The sequence below is a fragment of the Anolis sagrei genome, chromosome 3 (assembly GCF_037176765.1).
Source record: "Anolis sagrei isolate rAnoSag1 chromosome 3, rAnoSag1.mat, whole genome shotgun sequence".
Lineage (NCBI taxonomy): Eukaryota > Metazoa > Chordata > Lepidosauria > Squamata > Dactyloidae > Anolis > Anolis sagrei.
In genome coordinates this window covers 270,700,961-270,721,510 of record NC_090023.1, presented here as the reverse complement: position 1 = coordinate 270,721,510, position 20,550 = coordinate 270,700,961, and positions in this window count along the sequence as shown.

The following is a 20,550-nucleotide window of genomic DNA, read 5'->3' as shown; positions in this document are numbered from 1 at the left end:
GGGAGGGAGGGGGAAGATTGCATTTGCTTCCCCCATTGTGCAAGAAACACTCTCTTTTGCAAGGCAGCCCAACAGCTGTAATCAAGAAAAGGCAGCCTTTCCCAACTCGGGTCTCCCTAACTCCATATTGCTTGGATTTATCCAGCTTCAAGTCTCCAAATCATGGATTGCTGGTCCTTCCTCTGCTCCCATCAAAACATTTAAACTTGCAGACTTGGGCCCTTTTGGTGGCCCTTTTCCAGACACCTTCCATCTTGTCCATCTCTTTCTTGAATTGCTTTGCCCAGAAATGGAAAATGTGAGATCTGATCTAAGCAGAATAAAATGGGACTGTACCTTCCCTCACTCCAAACACTATCTTCTTGTGGATGCAGCCTAGAATCACATTGGCTGCCACACCACGCTGTTGGTCCCTGTTGTGCTTTAGGTCTACTAAAACTCCTAGATCTCTTTTACACGGGCTGTTTTCAAGCCAGGGAACTCCCATCCTAAATCTCTGTTATCTCATTTTTATTGTCTAACTGTTACCTACTTACAGGGGCGGCTCATCCATTACGCGCAGTAAGCGGTTGCAGAACACTTTTTTTGACAGGGGCGCAGAGGCGCCTCTGTAAATGCCCCTTGACCTCCACTTGAGGAGCGCCCCCCCCTCAGCTCACAACAGCCCTAGCAGTCCGGGGGGAGCCTTGGCTTTCTTGCCTCTCGTTCCTGCTCCACCCGGCCACCGGGTGCGCGAGCAGAGCCGGTGCTCAATCGTTCTCCGCGTTCGATCCCTTCCCCATGACCGGCTCCCTTTCCTGATCCCCCGATGCTCCACCCGCCTCCTCGTCTCTCCCCAATCCACGGGTGGGCCAAGGGGCGGAGCCGCTGTGCCTGGCCCGCTTTGGGTCTGGAGGCGTGTCTGAAGACCCCAGCGTGCGCACCAAAAGTCACCTCTTCTCCTGACTTTCTCTTCAGCCATTGGGACCAAGAGAGAGAGAGAGGGAGCCCCTCAGGCTAGAGGTATCTCCCACCTCCGCTCCCTCCTTTGTTTTTGTGCCTACCTTCAGGAAAGGTGGGCATCTCCACCTCTCTCTCTCTCTCTCTCTCTCTCTCTCTCTCTGTCTCTCTCTGTCTCTCTCTCTCTCTTGGTCCCAATGGCTGAGGAGAAAGTCAGGAGAAGAGGTGACTTTTGGTGCACACGCCGGGATCTTCAGGCACGCCTCCGGACCCAAAGCGGGCCAGGAAAGGGAGCAAGTGCGGCAAGTGTAGTTACTGGGATGTATAGTTCACCTACAATCAAAGAGCATTCTGAACTCCACCAGTGATGGAATTGAACCAAATATGGCACACAGAACTCCAACAATGAACAGAAAATATATGGTTCCGGGTTCAACAGGTAAGGATGGAAGGGAAGGCTGGCTTTCCCTTGATGGGTGCAATTTGACATTCAAATCATCGTGTGAAGATTTGGCCCGTATCTCTCTGGGCCCTTGGAGGAGGAGGGGAGGGGAGTGGGGGTGATGGGGAAAGATTTCCCAGGAGAAAATGTTCCAGGTCAGGCTGGAAATTCTCGCAGGGAGGAGATGCTCATCTCTTGACAAACCCAACCAACCTGTTTCCCTTGGCTGCAACGCCGGCTGATATCCTCCTCCTACCCCTTCAGTGATATATTATATATAGAGATATATATATGCTCTTTCTTTTTCTCCTCTCAAGAGTCACCCCATCACTTACGGTCCCATTACAGAACTGGGGCAGGGAGGAAACATCTTCTGCAAATGTGAGAAAATTCAGATGGGAGAGGAAGCACTTTCAGATTAACAGAAAGCCTCAGAGATTATGGATACCCAGGATGCATCCATGCTATAGAATTAATGCAGTTTAGCACCAATTGAACTGTCCTGGCTCAGTGATATGGAATCATAGGAGTTGTAGATCACACTCTTTGGCAGAGAAAGCACATCAGTGTTTCTTAACCTGGGGGTCGGGACCCCTGGAGGGGTCTTGAGGGGGTGTCAGAGGGGTCACCAAAGACCACCAGAAAACACAGTATTTTCTGTTGGTCATTGAGGTTCTGTGTGGGAAGTTTGGCCCAATTCAGTCGTTGGTAGGGTTCAGAATGCTCTTTGATTGTAGGTGAACTATAAATCCCAGCAATGGTAACTCCCAAATGTCAAGGTCTATTTCCCCCAAACTCCATCAGTGTTCACATTTGGGCATACTGAGAATTTGTGCCAAGTTTGGTCCAGATCCATCATTGTTTGAGTCCATCGTGTGCTCTAGATGTAGGTGAACTACAACTCCCAAACTCAAGGTCAATGCCCACCAAACCCTCCCAGTATTTTCTGTTAGTCATGGGAGTTCTGCGTGCCATGTTTGATTCAATTCCATTGTTGGTGGAGTTCAGAATGCTCTTTGATTGTAGGTGAACTATAAATCTCAGCAATGGTAACTCCCAAATGTCAAGATCTATTTTCCCCAAACTCCATCAGTGTTCACATTTGGGCATATTGAGAATTTGTGCCAAGTTTGGTCCAGATCCATCATTGTTTGAGTCCACCGTGCTCTCTGGATGTAGGTGAACTACAACTCCCAAACTCAAAGTCAATGCCCACCAAACCCAGTATTTTTTGTTAGTCATGGGAGTTCTGTGTGCCATGTTTGATTCAATTCCATTGTTGGTGGAGTTCAGAATGCTCTTTGATTGTAGGTGAACTATAAATCCCAGCAATTGCAACTCCCACAGGGCAAAATCAATAACCTCCCCCAACCCCACCAGTATTCAAATTTGGGTGTTTTGGGTATTTGTGCCAATTTTGGTCCAGTGTATGAAAATACATCCTGCATATCAGATATTTACATTACTATTCATAACAGCAGCAAAATGACAGTCATGAAGTAGCAATGGAACTAATTTTACGGTTGGGGGTCATCACAACATGAGGAAATGTATTAAGGGGTCGTGGCATTAGGAAGGTTGAAAACCACTAATCTACATTGTTGAATTAATGTAGTTTGATGCCACTTTAATTGCCATGGCTCCATGCTCACTGGTATCCTGGGACTGTAGTTTGGTGAGACACCAACATTGTGGGATATAATGATACCTGTGAGTCTGGTGGAGTCACCTTCCTTGAAGGATTTTGAATAGATGGCCATCTGTTGGGAGGGTTTGGATAGTGTCTTCTTGCCTAGCAGAATGGGATCTCTTCCATCTCTTCCCATTTTAGGATTCTACACTCAGCCATGAAAGTTAAAGTGGCATCAAAGTGTTATAACTGGGTATTTTGGCATTTCAAAGTGTCAACCCCATTTTCCAATAGTTATGATGAAAGATAGGTGTCCATGTGAACATGATGGTGGAGCTGAAGAGCACCAATGTTTGCATCCACCCAAATTTTCAGAAGCTCTGGAGCAATCCTTTTGTGTAGACACCTGATATCCCTGGAGTCCTTCCTGAGATGCACTCTATTCATTCAATAATGTGCCCAAACCCCATGGGGCATACCATGGCAATCCCGTGTTGCCGGATTAGCACAGACAAGAGCATGGAAGGGATTGTGTTGCAGAGAGAGGGAAAGCAACTCATGTGATTGATGTGGGTGGTTGCACTTGAATGAGAAAGAGGCCTGTGCCCAGCTCCCAGGTTCAACAAGGCAGGTAGGCAGGCGAAGGAGGAGCCATGCTCTTCAAACAGCCTCCAGGCAAAGATTTGGCTGATTATAAGGATTTCCAGCTGTGACGATGTGTAAGTTTTATTCTTTGGTTATGTGTAGTTTGGACAGTGGTTTAGGGATGGTAAGTATGGGAGATTATATTTTGTTAGAGATGGTGGCTAGTGGCTTGAGCTGAGTTGCCATAGCAACGGGGGCGGAGCCAACTATCACTTCACGGAGCAGCTTTTTGAAAGTGGCAGTCTGTGGCCGGTGAGCTACAGGAAGGGACTGATTTCTCTAGTGGGAGAAACAGGGAATTAGTCAGTACGCCAGCGAGCTACTGAGTGAACTGAATCTTTTGGTGGAGATTCAGGGAATGTGTCTGTAGCCAGTGTGCTATAGGGAAAGACTGAATCTCTTGGTGGAGATTCAGGGAATCAATTGGTGACCAAGTGGTTGCAGAGAAGGACCCGGTACAGGGGGTTGTTGATTCTGAATTAAGAATCAAGGTTTGGCTGGGTTTAAGCCTGTTGTGCCAGCTGTGAAACCTTATGAAGTGTTTGCCTGAGTTTACTCATGAAACCTTTCCAATGTATCCATCAAGATTTGTGCCTCTTTTGAAGAACCGTTATACATTGTTATACTCCTGTTAAAATAAACTTGTTACTGTTTTCCTCAAGCCTTGCCTGATACAGTTTCTCTTAAGTTGAACAGCCTGCAATATTAAAGTCAAGCCAAGAAAGTAAACGCTACGCTATCAAGTGAATAAAGCCTTCTGTAATTAACAGTCCCTTTATACAATAGCTCCTAGGTTGATATTGATCGTTGCCCGGCTTCCCTCATAGATTAGGTGGCAGTGGGTGCTTTACCACGCGCACCTTCACAATTGGTGGCATTCGGTGGCAATAAAACGGTCATCGTTACAATTGGTGGCAGCAGTTTAACGACGCCTTCACACCAGCCAAGATGCAAACTCCAGCAAACTCTAAATGGTCACCCCGGCTTCCAGACCACTTTGTTGGGTTCTCCTGCCCACAGTCGTCAATATTTTTCTTCCATTCTTTCCATCAAGATCAAAGATGCCATTCCCTTCAGTTAGGAGCTTAGGTCATGCCATGTTTCCTTGAGGCATATTATGTATACTGTTGGGAAAAAAGTGGGATAGGCATGTGATTTATAGTTTTCTTCTTCCTCTTTCAAGCCCTCCCTATGTTGCACACTGGATAGATTGTCTCTGGGCAAGCTATAAATCAACCCAAACATTGCAGAATCTTTGATCGGTAGTTAGCAGAGTTTTACTGCACTTACTTACTTTACTTATTTAGGCGATCCCTCGTTGGATGAGTAGGATAGTCTTCCATGATCAGTATTCTTGTGGATCCGTAGGTGGCTGTGGAGCCCTATTCTGTGCAGAGTTTTACTGCACAACTTGACCTTATTGCTGCTGTTGCACCGAGAAATCTGTGCTGTGTGGCACTGCAATCCATTCATTGCTGCTGCGAGGATGTTCACACCTGTGGCACATTTGATAAGGTTGAAGTAGAGCAAGAAAGGTTTCTCATAGTTTTCACCAATTCCACAATAGGATCCAGTTGAATTCCTGGGAAAAATAACTTGCGGGGGGTCGCCATAGAGCCAGGCGACAAGCCCCACTATAATGTAACCAGCGATGAAAACAGTGAAAATAACACAACAAATAATATCTGTACAACTCCTTTTCTGGATAGGACCACGGAAAGAGGGATCATATTTACACTTCTCCCCACAAGGTCCAACGGTGGTGGAGGAAGGTGTTGGAAGAGTTGGAAGAGACCTCATGGGCCATCCAGTCCAATCCCATTCTGCCAAGAAGCATGAATATTGCATTCAAATCACCCCTGACAGATGGCCATCCAGCCTCTGTTTAAAAGCTTCCAAAGAAGGAGCCTCCACCACACTCTGGGGCAGAGAGTTCCACTGCTGAACGGCTCTCACAGTCAGGAAGTTCTTCCTCATGTTCAGAAAATCCCTGCAAACATGTTGTTTACACTTTCCACCCAAAGGCCATCCAGTCCAACCCCATTCTGCCAAGAAGCAGGAATATTGCATTCAAATCACCCCTGTCAGATGGCCATCCAGCCTCTGTTTAAAAGCTTCCAAAGAAGGAGCCTCCACCACACTCTGGGGCAGAGAGTTCCACTGCTGAACGGCTCTCACAGTCAGGAAGTTCTTCCTCATGTTCAGATAGTCTCAGTCTGGTCTATACAAAAGGGTGAGCCTCTGAGGCAATGGGGTAGTTATATAAATATGAACAGTTCAATGGAAGGCATACAGATTTCATCAAGGTCTTGTTCGTATCTGGCATTTCCCAACACATGGATCCCCTCGAGAGATTGGGGGTGTTGTGACACAGCTGGAATCAGAGAGTGTTTCTGACGAGGATGATGGGACTCAGGTTCACAGTTTGGTTCAAAATGTCCCTGCTATAGACTGAAGAAGAAGTGCAGTTTCCCACAGTGAGGCATGAGAGTGTTGATACTGAAAATAGCCAGGTGCAGATTGAGGAGGACAGTTCTTTGCCTAGTTCTCAGCCTGATAATGAGCAAGCAGGAAAACAGGCTGACACTAACGAGGAGATTGACCTTGATGATATGGGAACTTTAGACCGGGCTGATCGGTTAGAATTCCGTGTTCGAAGGAGTGAGGGGATAGCAAACAAGAGGGAGGCCAAAGGCCAGAGAAACACCTTCATGTTTTGCAAAGGGTATTAAACAGGATGTTTTAAACCAGAACTCTTGTCAAAGCAACTTCGTGTTTACCTAAGGAGCTTGCCTAGGCTAGGCTGGATTATCTTGCAGTCTTTGTGTTCATGGTTTCCAGGACATTGTCATGTTCTCTTGGGTCTTGCTTTACTGATGCCTATTGGATTATGCTTCAAGTGCTATGTTATCCTGATCTTTTGGAACTTTGCTTTTATAAACTTTTTACCTTTTATTTTTAATAAACCATAAAGACTTCTGGCTGTGTGCAGTTTGGTGTTTTTTTCAGCAAGGTGAATCTACTCTGAGGTGCAACAGGGGATTCTTCATTGACAAGATTTGGTCCTTCCTGCCAGGTCCATCAGCAGCCATTTCTTAAATGTGTTTTGTTGTTGTTTATTCGTTCAGTCGCTTCCGACTCTTTGTGACCATATGGACCATATGGACCAGAGCTCCCTGTCGACCATCACCACCCCCAGCTCTTTCAAGATCAATCCAGTCACTTCAAGGATACCATCCATCCATCTTGCCCTTGGTCGGCCCCTCTTCCTTTTTCCTTCCATTTTCCCCAGCATCATTGCCTTCTCTCAGCTGTCCTTTCTTCTCGGTGGTGGCCCCTCGGTTATGGAATGCCCTACCAAGCGACATCAGACAGGCCCCTTCGTTGCTGGCATTTAGGAAGAAGCTCAAAACCTGGCTTTTTGAGCAAGCGTTTGGCTAATCAGCGCAATTGTACACAGAATGACGGTAAACTGAACATAGGAACGGTATAAGGATATGAGACTGGATCTTGGTTGCGATCGAGGCACTGTATGAATGGTTGTGTGTTTGTTATTGGGTATGCTGTGTTTTAATTGTTATTGTTGTGGTAATTAATATTGTGTAAACCGCATTGAGTCACCTATTATAGGTTGAGAAACGCGGTATAGAAATAAAGCAAATAAATAAATAAATAAATAAATAAATAAATGATGTGGCAGACTCAAAGTACTTAATCTTGGCCTCTCATCTCCTTCCCTCCAATGAGCAGTCGGGCTTTATTTCCTGAAGTATGGATTGGTTGGATCTTCTCACAGTCCAAGAAACTCTCAGAACTTTCTTCCAACACCACAATTCAAAAGCATCTATCTTCCTTCACTCAGTCTTCCCAATGGTCCAGCTCTCACATCTGTAGGTGACTACAGGGAATACCATTGTGGATGTGTGTAGATGTGTGTAGAAACATTGATTTTATTGTGTGTGATAAAGTCCTTGGAGGTTTGTACTGAGTTAATCTTTTGGGAGGGGGGAGATGATTTTTGACAACAATTCAACAATGTAGATGCACCGTAAGAGTTTGCCAAAAGGCAGATTATGTGGCTGCTTCTGTAAGTCGCTTTGCAATGATGTGCGTAGAAACATTGATTTTATTGTGTGTGATAAAGTCCTTGGAGGTTTGCACTGAGTTAATCTTTTGGGAGGGGGGAGTTGATTTTTCGACAACAATTCAACAATGTAGATGCACCGTAAGAGTTTGCTGGAAGGCAGATTATGTGGCTGCTTGGGTAAGTCACTTTGCAATCTCCTCCTTCCCTTAAGGGGAGAACCCAGAAGGGAACAGGAGACACATTATATCCAAGGAAAAAGCCTTCCCTCTTTCTCCATCGTGTTTGTGGGGAACAGCTTCAACCTTCTGCCCAAGTCAAGCGTTCACCCAACCCACCCCTTCCATTTTGTGCAACCTCCTCCTCCTTCTCTGCCCTTGGCTCTGTGAGAGGGAGGAGGCTGCTTTTGGCAAATGCCTGCCTGAGCCATGCCAACTCTTGGGGTTGGTTTGCCTAGATTCATCCTTTGAACTGGGTGGAGGGGCGGGGGCGGACGTTTCCCATTTTTCCTCTTAACATCCCGGGCAGAGCCACCCTTTTGTTTATGTTCTCAAAGTGGGGGGGGGGGGCTCTTGGGCTTTGGGTGTGAAGAAGGGAGGGCCCCACTGTTTGCTTGGATATCTATCTGCCCCTGTGACATGTCATGTGCCACACGCGGTCAAATTGCCAAGTGCTGTGCCAGGTTTATGTGGGTGCAGATGCAAAGAGAGCTGGGAGAAAAAGAGGCCAAGTGTTGAGCCTCCTTTGCCCTTGAATGCTCTCTAAGTAGCCACAAAATCTTCCCTCCAATGTATTGTCGAAGGCTTTCATGGCCGGAATCACTCAGTTCTTGTGGGTTTTTTCGGGCTATATGGCCATGTTCTAGAGGCATTTCTCCTGACGTTTCTCCTGCATCTATGGCAGGCATCCTCAGAGGTGAGGTCAGAGGACCTCACCTCTGAGGATGCCTGCCATAGATGCAGGCGAAACGTCAGGAGAAATGCCTCTAGAACATGGCCATATAGCCCGAAAAAACCCACAAGAACTGACTTCCCTTCAATGTTTAAGCTGAAACCAGACAGTTTTAGTACTGCACCTTCAGAGGTTGGTCTAGATGACCCTTGGGCCAGACTTTATGATTCAGTGATTCTTCATGAACACCTTACAGGAACACCTCAGCAAGCGAGAAGCAGCTGGAGAAAGTTGGGGAAAGTTACCAGAGTTGGGGACAGTTACTTTTTTAGGATGACAACTTCCAGAATGACGCAATCAGTGTGCGTATTTTAGGAATTATAGTTCCTAGCTCTGATCCTGACTCCATAAAAGGCAGGTCTCCCTCTCCCAGGAGTGCCAAAGCTCTTAACCGCAGGTGTGCCAAACCCAAAATGGCAGCGAGAAAGGGTGCCAAGGACGACTTTCCCCTTCAGCAAAGGTGACTCATGGGCTCAAAATTGCGCTGAAGCTGCAGGAAGGGGGAGGGGATGTAGACATCTTTATCCTGCATTGCCCCACAAAGACACCTGGTGCACATCTATCTGATCCCACCACGCTGCCAGAAGGTGCTGAGTAATCTGAATTAGTATTGCTGGAGGGGCCCAAGCACCGCTAATTAGAACTGAGCCAAGATCCCCCGTCTTTCCTCAGAAGCTCTTCTTCCCCAAAGCGTTATGAGTGTTGCAGACTCAAAGCACCTTTCCCGTATGAACCCAATGCCATGTACCAATCTCTTAGAACAAAGAAATGACGCATGATGGCCGGGGTGTTGAACTCATTGGTAGTGACCTCACTCAGGCTTTGAAAGTGCACCCACATCTTCACAGCATGCAGCAGGAACTCAATGTTCCCACCTGGCCAGGTGAGCCTGAACATTGCTCCATCTTACACTCTTCCACACTTTGGGAAGACCTCTGATGTTCAAAAGCTGGAATGTTTCCCAAAGGTGAGTAGGTTCAACACAATCTTCTGCATGTCATGCGTTATGCTTGGCTCAGAAGCCATCTACACAGGTCACTTAATGTGAGACAGATCTGGAATGGCAATACTTCAGACCAGGAAAAGAGCGGGCATTTTAATAGAATCCTCAAATTGTAGAGTTGGAAGAATCCCTAAGGGCTATCAGTCCAACCCCATTCTGCCATGCAGGAAGGCACCATCCAAGCCGTCCTAACGTACAGTCATCCTGCCTCAGCTTAAAAGCCTCCAGAGAACAAGACTCCACCAGATTCCCAAAATGCAACTTAGTCCATAAACAGCTCTCTTCATCAGAAAGTTCTTCCTAACGTTTAGGTGGAATCTCTTTTGCTCCATGTGCTGTCGCATGCTGGGCCTGTGCATAAGACTGTAGACAGGACATACATTCTGTGTGTCCAACGGGACGCCGGGGCTGCCTCAGATTAAAGGCCTTTGGATTTCCTTAAACAGAGTCTTTAGATTGCTCAAAGGTTCAACAAAGTTCTTTATTATTGAAAACAAACAGGTACTTCAAGGCATTCTTAATAGTCTATTGGCTCTCTCTAATCTTGTCCACAGGGAACAGGCACTATCTTCATGACTGGTATTTTAACTAATGGGGAAGTCCTTAACCTCTAATCTGGGCAGTCTGTCTTTGCCTCTGTTGGTGTGGAGCCCCTACACCCGGTACCAACTGCTTCTGGCTTCCGCGAGTGACCATTACCAAGCAGAGCTTTGTAGACTTCCAGGGGGAAAAGGAGTTCAGGTTTCCATGATGGCTGACTGAAGTGCTTCAGCGAAGGAGCTATAAGGCTGTATATCTTCCGGCCAAGCTGTGAGGCTGTATCTCCCCGGCCAAGCCGTAGAAGACGAAGCTTTCTACAGGAGCTCTTGGTATTATGTCCTGTGCGAAAGGCTTCTCTGTGTGGACTGAACCAAAAAGGCTCCTATTCCCTCCAAAAACCGAAAAAGGGGCAGGACCAGGGAACCTAACTATAATTGACAGGTGGCTTGCTCTATGATTGCAGCCAAAAGAAGCCACCTATCTGCAGAGTCCCTGAAACTTAGGACTACCAACAAACATTCAATGCAAAGCAAACAAAATTGGAGCTGCTGGTACAGCTGTATCTGCACACTGCAGCTTGAACCCATGACTCCAGGCATGTAGCCAGGGGGGGGGGGGGGGCTCGGGGGGCTTCAGCCCCCCCCCCCCGAAATTTTCATGGTGGTTCGCGAAAAGGCCTTAATGGTGCATTATTTAAACTGTTATGTTTATTCATATCATGATCTGATCACCATACTCAATATATCCCATATGCATGGGGGTATTGGGGTAATGATACAAAAGGTTTGCTAGGCTAGACCCTCTTTCACTCAGACTCAGCCCCCCCCCCGAAACTCAGCCCCCCCCGAAACCCCCCCTGAAAAAAATTCAGCCCCCCCCCGAAACGAAATCCTGGCTACGGGCCTGCATGACTCCATTGTGTCCTAGTCTCCAGAGAAGAAGAAAACAAGCTTGTTCCCGCCTCAATGGGACATCCTTTTAACACGGATCTCATGCGCCCCCTCAAGCTTCTTTTCTCCAAGCTAAACATCTTCCAGCTTCATATGGCTTCCTTAGCTTCCAGGCCTTGGCCATTTTGGCTGCCCTTCTCTGTAGACACTTTTGATCTTGTTCCTCTTCTACTTGAATTGCTTTGCCCAAGACTGGACACACAGTCATTCCTGATGAAATCTGACCAAAGCAAAATAGAGTTGGAACAGGATTTCTTCTGATCTAGATGGTATCACTGTCTAGATTAACCGTGGTGTTGCACTCAATCTTCCTCTGGCCACCTCATCACATTGAGAGGGGAAAGCATGGATGGCCAGCAGTCCAGCAGTCCCACTTGGAGTTCAGCTTCCCCATCACAACTTAAGAGCTGGCAATATAGTCAACTTACACTCATCACAAATTTATTATTACTTTTTTAAAAATCAGGAGAAACAACAATACACAAAAACAAAGAGATCTCTTGCCCTGCCCTAAGGCGCTTACATTAAACGAGACTGGCACCAGGTTAAAACCACTTCTTTCCATGGGATCCGATGGTTCTGCACCAAAGCCCTTTTTTTTTGTCGTGTCAGGAGTGACTTAAGAAATTGCAAGTCGCTTCTAGTGTGAGAGAATTGGCCGTCTGCAAGGACGTTGCCCAGGGGACGCCTGGATGATTTTGAGTTGTTTTGGCCTACAACCCCCAGAAATCCCAGCCAATGTACCAGTTTAGGATTTCTGGGGGTTGTAAAACATCTGGGGACACACAGGTTGAGAACCACTGCAGTAGGTTCAAATTCCAGGAAAAAATCCATCTGAACAGTACGAGAGCTGCCTGGGAGTCCAGTGACAACTTGCCTGGAAGTTTTGAAACAGAGGCTGGATGGCCGTTAGTTGGGAGGGCTTAGATTGTGTCTTCCTGCCTAGCAGAAGGAGCTCAGACTGGATGGTCTTTGGGGTCTCTTCCTACTCTGGGATTCTATAATGTTTCTAGCCTAGTATTTCTTAATCTGTCCAGCTATGGGCTTGCTTTGCCCCCAACATTGTTGTTGTTTGCTTTCCAAGTCTTTTCTGACATATGGTGACCCTAAGGTGAAGCTATTACAGGGTTTCCTGGTGGAGAAAGTGTGACTTAATGAGGCCACAAAGGGCAGGTATTCAAACCCTGGCCTCCATAACTATTGTCTAATGCTCAAACCACAACACCACAATGGCTCTAGGTAAAGGTAAAAGTTTTCCCCTGACATTAAGGGGCGCCTCAACGAGAGGTTCTCAGGGATTTTTCTGAAGTGATGGTCTTTAGAGTCTTTAATGATACAACAAAGTCTTTATTATGGAACAAACAACACATTTTAAATAGTTCAAACAACCCTTCAAGGCTTTCTTAGTCTACTCCACAATGGGCTGGTACCTGACTTTGATTAACTGAACCTTCTCTGTAGGAAAAACCCTTTTTAATCTCTCCCAGGCTGTTTACTATCTAGGCCCCGTCGGTGTGGGTCCTACTACCGATTCCAAATGCATCTGGGTATCGAGTAGACCTACCAGCCGAGGCTTGAAGATATTTCAGCTGGAGTTCCGTGGATCTGTAGTGCTGTCCTCCCTCAGAGAATTCTTTGAAAACTTCAGGACTGTTTTCCCTTTGATTGCTGGGAGGCTGAGAGGCTGTGAGCTCTCAGCCAGAGCCTTGGGACCTTTTCCCTGGAATTTCTGTTTCTGTTTCCGCGGATGTTCTGTTTCCCTGGATGCTATTGAAAAAAGAAGCTTTTCTACGGGACGAGCTGGTCTGAGTCCTATAGTTTAGCTTCTTTGTGTGAGACTGACCAAAAAATGGCTCCTTTCCCTCCCAGAGCCTTGAACAAGTGGCAGAACCAAAGCTTAATTATGATGGACAGGAGGCCTGCCCTATGACTGCAAACAGATAACAGAAAGAAAATAAAGTTGGAGCTCCTGGTACAGCCGTACCAGCACAGTGGGGGTTGGTGCTCATCTCCATTTCTAAGCCAAAGAGCCAGTGTTGTCCATAAACACCTCCAAGGTCATGTTGATGAAGGCATAATGAAAATACATTAATACATATATTGGAAAATATATTAGATGTAACCATATTAGAAATAGGAGTTAGAAAATATATTTGAAATTACAAAGGGATGTGTATGCACGAACTTTACTTCACTTCAGAAAATATGCTCTTCTTAAAAGCTGCAGATTAGATGTCGAAGAGGCCAGGGTCTAGGAAATGTATGTCTAAGACTTCTGGCAAATATCAAGAGACCCTTTCATACCAAGCAGGGCTTCTTGTAAGATTAATGATGTAGCCTTGTCATCTAGAGCAACGGTTCTCAACCTGGGGGTCGGGACCCCTGTGGGGGTCGTGAGGGGATATCAGAGGGGTCACCAAAGACCATCAGAAAATATAGAAATTTCTGTTGGTCATGTGGGTTCTGTGTGAGAAGTTTGGCCTAATTCTATCCTTGGTGGGATTCAGAATGCTCTTTGATTGTAGGTGAACTATAAATCCCAGCAACTACAACTCCCAAAAGTCAAGGTCTATTGTCCCCAAACTTAACCAGTATCCACACTTTGGCATATTGAGTATCTGTGCCAAATTTGGTCCAGATCCATCATTGTTTGAGTCCACAGTGTTCTCTGGATGGAAGTGAACTACAACTTCAAAACTCAAGGTCAATGTCCACCAAAAATGTCCAGTATTTTCTGTTGGTCAGGGGAGTTCTGTGTGTCAAGTTTGCTTCAATTCCGTCATTGGTGGAGTTAAGAATGCTCTTTGATTCTAGGTGAACTATAAATCCCAGCAACTACAATTCCCAAATGACAAAATCAATCCCCTCCAACCCCACCTGTATTTAAATTTGAGTGTATCAGGTATTTGTGCCAAATATGGACCTGTGAATGAATACATCCTGCATATCAGATATTCACATTACAATTCATAACAGTAGCAAAATTACAGTTATGAAGTAGCAACAGAAATAATTTTATGGTTGGGGGTCACCACAAGATGTGGAACTGTATTAAGGGGTCGTGGCATTAGGAAGGTTGAGAACCACTGATCTAGAGGCTTCTTCCAAACCAGGAAGGACTTGTCTCAAGATGAATGGAAGCTCTTGCTATCAGTAGCCATTTGTAGACACTCTGGCGCTATGGGGTACAGGATGGTCCTCTAATAGCAACTCTTTAGACAAAGGTGCTTAATGGAAGATTAAATGCATTGAAGTTAAAAAATGTGCTATTGGAAACAATGTAAAGTGGAATTTTGTGATGCACATTATGATGCTTGTATGATGTTTGCAAGGCAATTCCTTTGTTTAGCACCCTGTTTCCTGGAATACCAGCAGGGTCCATATCCGGTTGGTGCCAAGCAAGAATAATCCGTACTTTTGCAGACCTCAGGAACTCTCTTTTGTCTCTTTTCCTCAAACCTCCTCCCTGCCATTTCATCGTGGCCACAGGCATGACTCCATGGAGCGCTGTTACCGTCCCACTGGCTCTCTCCCTTATGAAAGTTTGATCATCATCCATCATTTATCCACCTCAGCCATTCACATAATCTTTACAAGCTTCTCTCGATGCCAAAGCTGTATTTTCTACTTTTGAGCATAAGATATTCTTGCAGCTAGAACCACACCATGGGTAGGATTATTTTTTGGTCATGTGTTCATTTGGTGAAGCCAGGAAAGACAAGGTAGGACCTTGATGTACTTTGGTGTTAAATATCTTGAGATTTCTCCTATCTCTGAACATCTTGGATAGTTTAGCTGGAAGTTATACCTCCTGAGTGTGAGTTAATCTTGTTAAGGGGAAAGATAATGGCTGTCGATGTGGTTGCATTGCTCTGCAGAAGACATCTAAAAAAGTAAAGGAAGTGTCTTGCAATTAAAGGATTTGCACTATCTTTCTGCTCTTTGCACTCTGAATATACATACTTAAAACATCAAGCAATTGGTTTCAGTCACACCAAAAATGTTTGCAAGACAAGAATTTGTTGAGTATTTAAGGAGAGTATGCATATTGGACACAATTATCATATTTCTGCTGGCATTTTTGTGATTATGTTCCAAGGATGGATGGGCTGTGCTGAATACTGAAATAACGAAAATAATAAACAGAAATGTGCATTCTTTCCTGTCTTCTTAAACTATACAGTCAGCCCAACACAATTGCTGGGCTTATGGGCCCAGGATCCCCAACAAAATGGAAACCATGAAGAAATAAATTTTATTTATTTAATTATTTACAGCTGTTATATTCCACCCGTCTCACCCCGCTGGGGACTCAGGGCGGATTATAGTGTACACATATATGGCAAACATTCAATGCCATTTTTGACATACAAACATATACAGACATACACAGAGGCTATGTAACTTTTTCTGGCCGCCAGGGGAGCTGTCGCTTTCCTCGTCCATCTGCGATGCTGATGAAGCACTTCCGCATTCCCCGCATGATTCCCCGCTGGAATGTTTTGCTGGAGTCTTCTTTATGGCCTCATAAATCAGTTAATTTAGCCTCCCCACACTTTAAGGTGGTACCTAAGTTTCCTACTTGACAGATGCAACTGTCTTTCGGGTTGCAAAGGTCGACAACAGGCTACACACAATTGGTTGGAAACCCACTCCAACCCGGGCTGGCTTCGAACTCATGACCTTTGGGTCAGAGTGATCTTAATGCAGCTGACACTCAGCCAGCTGCGCCACAATCCCAGTGCTATCTTTTATCCTGAGTGCTGTACGACTGTACTAAAAATTTGCACCATATTGTTTGTTGTCGCTGTGAGGTTAACAAAGAACAAACTTTCAAGTGTATAATTTTGTAAGTATTCAAATGTGTTGTAACTTATGGTATTTAATGGATATGTTCAACAAATATTGATGCAATAACAAGTGTGAAGACTTTACTAATTTCTTAATGTGTAAAATACTTGAATATTAAGTATTTTTTTTACAATATAATCATTTTCAACATAGTAATTTTCAAACTCTCATAGCCACATTTCGTTTCTTTGATGTAGATACCACTGACTCAAAAATATCTGTATCCCCTGAGGAGAATTTGTTCAAGTGTATAACTTTGTAAGTACTTAAATGTGTTGTAACTTATGATATTTAATGATACAGATGTTCTATATGTATGCTACTGGAGTAAAACATTGATTTGTACATTAATTTCAGTCCACCAGAGAAAGGCCTGAGGTAGGCCAAAACCGGTCGTGGTCGGCTGATCCACAAGCTACTTATAAGAAGATACGACTGTACTAAAATTTGCACCATATTGTTTGTTGTCGCTGTGAGGTCAACAGTGCAGCATGTTTATATACTGTTGTTGAATTATATTATTGTTTATGTTATACAAGTGGTATTTTTGTTGTATGCATGTCATTCAGGAACCCATTTATATTATAGTATATTGCTCTCTGTCCATGACAGCACTGCACATACAAGTGCACATTGCAAATGGATGCACAATGTGCTTGATTGCAAATAAATAAATGCACATTTGGTTGCACATATGCTGTCATGCCCTCTGTAGCTGATTCTGCTGCTTGTTAACAATAAAGTACAGTATTTACTCAAATCTAATGCTCACCTTTTATGGCTAAATTTCCTTGCCAAAATTGGGGTGTGCCTTAGATTCACATCAAACAGTAATGTTAGTGCTGAGCCAAAGCCAAAGGGGCAACTGTTTCAGGAGCTGCACATGGAGCTTCTCTTTTAGGGATGTCATCTCTAATCAAATGGCCAGGATCCACTGCTATGCAATCCCAGGTTTTGTAGTTTGATGAAGCATCAGCCTTCTTTGGTAGAGAAAACTCGAGACCTTGTATAACTACAGCTCCCTTGTCTCCATAGCATTGAACCAAGGCGATTAAAGTGGATTCGTTGCACACAGAATACCTGCACCCATGGTTTCCATTTCCATTGCTGGAAGCTTTGGCATTCTAACACAATCTATATAAATAAAAATGTAATGTTCGTTTGTGGGATTAGCATAACTCAAAAACCACTGGACGAATTGACACCAAATTTGAACACAACACACCTAACAACCCAATGTATGTCCTTCACTAAAAAATTAGATTTTGGGAGTTGTAGTTGCTGGGATTTATAGTTCACCTACAATCAAAGAGCATTCTGAACCCCACCAATGATGGAATTGAACCAAACTTGGCACACAGGACTCCCATGACCAACAGAAAACACTAGAAGCATTTGGTGGGCATTGACCTTGAGTTTGGGAGTTGTAGTTCACCTACATCCAGAGAGCACGGTGGACTCAAACAATGATGGATCTGGACCAAACTTGGCACAAACATTCCATATGCCCAAATATGAACACAGATGGAGTTTGGGGGAAATAGACCTTGACATTTGGAGGTGGTGACGGCCAACAGGGAGCTCTGGCATGGGCTGGTCCAGGAGATCACGAAGAGTTGGAAGTGACTGAATGAATGAACAACAATTCTAAACAAAAAAAAAGCAGTGACTGTAATTTGTAATTTGGATCAAATTACAAAGAGCGTATTTTTTTACTGCTGCACATTCGCCAGCAAATCCTTTTTTTGGTTTCAGGGGTTTGAAAAATCAAGGTGTGCATTAGACTCAAGTAAATAATGGATATTATTTAAAGAAACATACAGCCAGAAACCACAACACTGTAAATTATTTTTGTTTATTTACTTAATGTTTATCCCACCTTTCTCCCTATTTAGGGACTCAAAGTGGCACACACTTTTCACATGTGACACTCCATGGATGAGCTTGTGAAGGGCAAATGGGCACTTTCCAACATGGCATGGTGATTGTGCTTAGGAAGTGTTGATGGTGGTGCGCTTGCATCACTTTGGCTCCTGCAAACCAGGTGCTGAAAGGCTTGTCTTATGCGTGACATGGGCACATGCCACTCCCTGGGCGTTGCCAGCTGCAGGCAGGCTTTCCAGGAGCACCAAGTGCCAGGACGGTGTGCTCATGGCTTACATTTGGTTCCTAAGCCCTTTTGCGATTATCCACAACGTACCCAGTTTGAGTTTCTCAAGGATGCCAATTGCTTTGTGGAATTGCTGCCAGTGACTTGGTTGGTTCCCAAGAGGATTGGGTCCACGGAGCCACACAAAGAACCTGGGCGTTGGCGGATTGGCTCCAGGACAAGAAGCTCGATTAGTTGTTTTCCACCTTCGAGAAGCTGGAACGGCCAACTCTTACGGGAGAAGGGAGTGCCACATCTACCTTTGATTGGTCAGAGAAGCGGGGCTTCCTAGGAAATACAACATGGTCAAGGGCCAAGAGTTGCCTCAGGCAATAGCAAAGCACTGAGACAAAGCACATCAAGGTGGCCAACACCTTCCCTTCTTCTCCTGCAGTGATGCCTCCCAAACATTTGTATTTATTTTTATAGTTACTATAAGCTGTTTCACAAACAGTGCGTTCATATCCCTGAAATGATTCTACACTCAATGGCTATGGATGACTGATAAGTAGATGGCGGAAACAGAAGAACGGCCTGCCTCAGGGGAGCGTGCTTGCTCCATCCATGTTCAACATCTATACAAATGACCAGCCACTGCCAGAAGGGACAGAGAGCTTCATCTATGCTGATGATCATGCCATCACCGCTCAAGCAGGGAGCTTTGAGATGGTAGAACAGAAGCTCTCCGAAGCTCTAGGTGCTCTTACTGTCTATTACAGGGAAAACCAGTTGATCCCCAACCCATCTAAAACACAGACATGTGCCTTTCACCTTAAGAACAGACAAGCATCCCGAGCTCTGAGGATTACCTGGGAAGGAATCCCACTGGAGCATTGCAGCGCACCCAAATACCTGGGGGTCACTCTGGACCGTGCTCTGACCTACAAGAAGCACTGCCTGAACATCAAGCAAAAAGTGGGTGCCGGAAACAATATCATACGAAAGCTGACTGGCACAACCTGGGGATCACAACCAGACACAGTGAAGACATCTGCCCTTGCGCTATGCTACTCTGCTGCTGAGTATGCATGCCCAGTGTGGAACACATCTCACCATGCTAAAACAGTGGATGTGGCTCTGAATGAGACATGCTGCATTATCACGGGGTGTCTGCGCCCTACACCACTGGAGAAATTACATTATCTAGCCGGTATTGCACCACCTGACATCCACCGGGAAGTAGCAGCCAATAGTGAAAGGACCAAGGCAGAGACATCTCCAGCTCATCCCCTGTTTGGGTATCAGCCAGCACATCAACGACTTAAATCTAGAAATAGTTTTCTAAGATCTACAGAGACACTCGCTGGAACACCTCAGCAAGCGAGAGTCCAAAAGTGGCAGGCTCAAATCCAGCACCTCAATCCGTGGGTGATACCAGATGAGAGACTCCCCCCTGGGCACACAGAAGACTGGGCGACTTGGAAGGCGCTGAACAGACTGCGCTCTGGCACGAGATGCAGAGCCAATCTTAAGAAATGGGGCTACAAAGTTGAATCCACGACATGTGAGTGCGGAGAAGAGCAAACCACTGACCACCTGCTTCAATGCAACCTGAGCCCTGCCACATGATGCACAATGGAGGACCTTCTTGCGGCAACACCAGAGGCACTCCAAGTGGCCAGATACTGGTCAAAGGACATTTAATCAACTACCAAGTTTGCAAATTTGTGCTTTTTTATGTTTGTTTGTTTTGTTCTGTTAGAAATGTAATACAATGGTATGGTTGCTGATGACACGATAAATAAATAAATAAAATACTGATAAGTGTTTTCCATTTGGAGGAGGGAAAGCAGGGGATAACCCATGACAACCACTTGCTTTGAGAGCATGGAACAGGGAAAGGATTTTGCACTCAAGATCTACTCACAAATCCCCTGGGATGAGAAGTCCTTGATACTGAATCTTCAGGACAGGTTCTGCATCCACCCCACTTTCATAGCGTGCATCTCCACTGCAGAATGAATGTAGTTTGACCCCACTTTAATTGCCATGGTTGAATGCTATGGGATCCTGAGAACTGTTGTGAGGCCCATAGGGGAGTCTTTCCTATATTTGCTTGAATAGGAAGCGAGGCTTTTAAAGTGCCTATTAAAAATGGCGTAGGTCAAAAGGAACACACAACAATGGCTTTTGGCAATGTGGTTTTATTTACACTGGCAATGACAACAGAGTATGTTTCCCTGCCATAGAGTGCTGGGGCCTCAACAAACTACAAATCCCAAGATTCCATGGAATTGGAACCATGGCAATTAAAGTGGATTTATGATGCATTAATTATGTTTGCCCATGCCTGCTATAGAGGAAGGTGAAATATTCACACCTGTTGTGGGTGCTTGTGAGGCCCATAGGGGCGTCTTTCCTACATT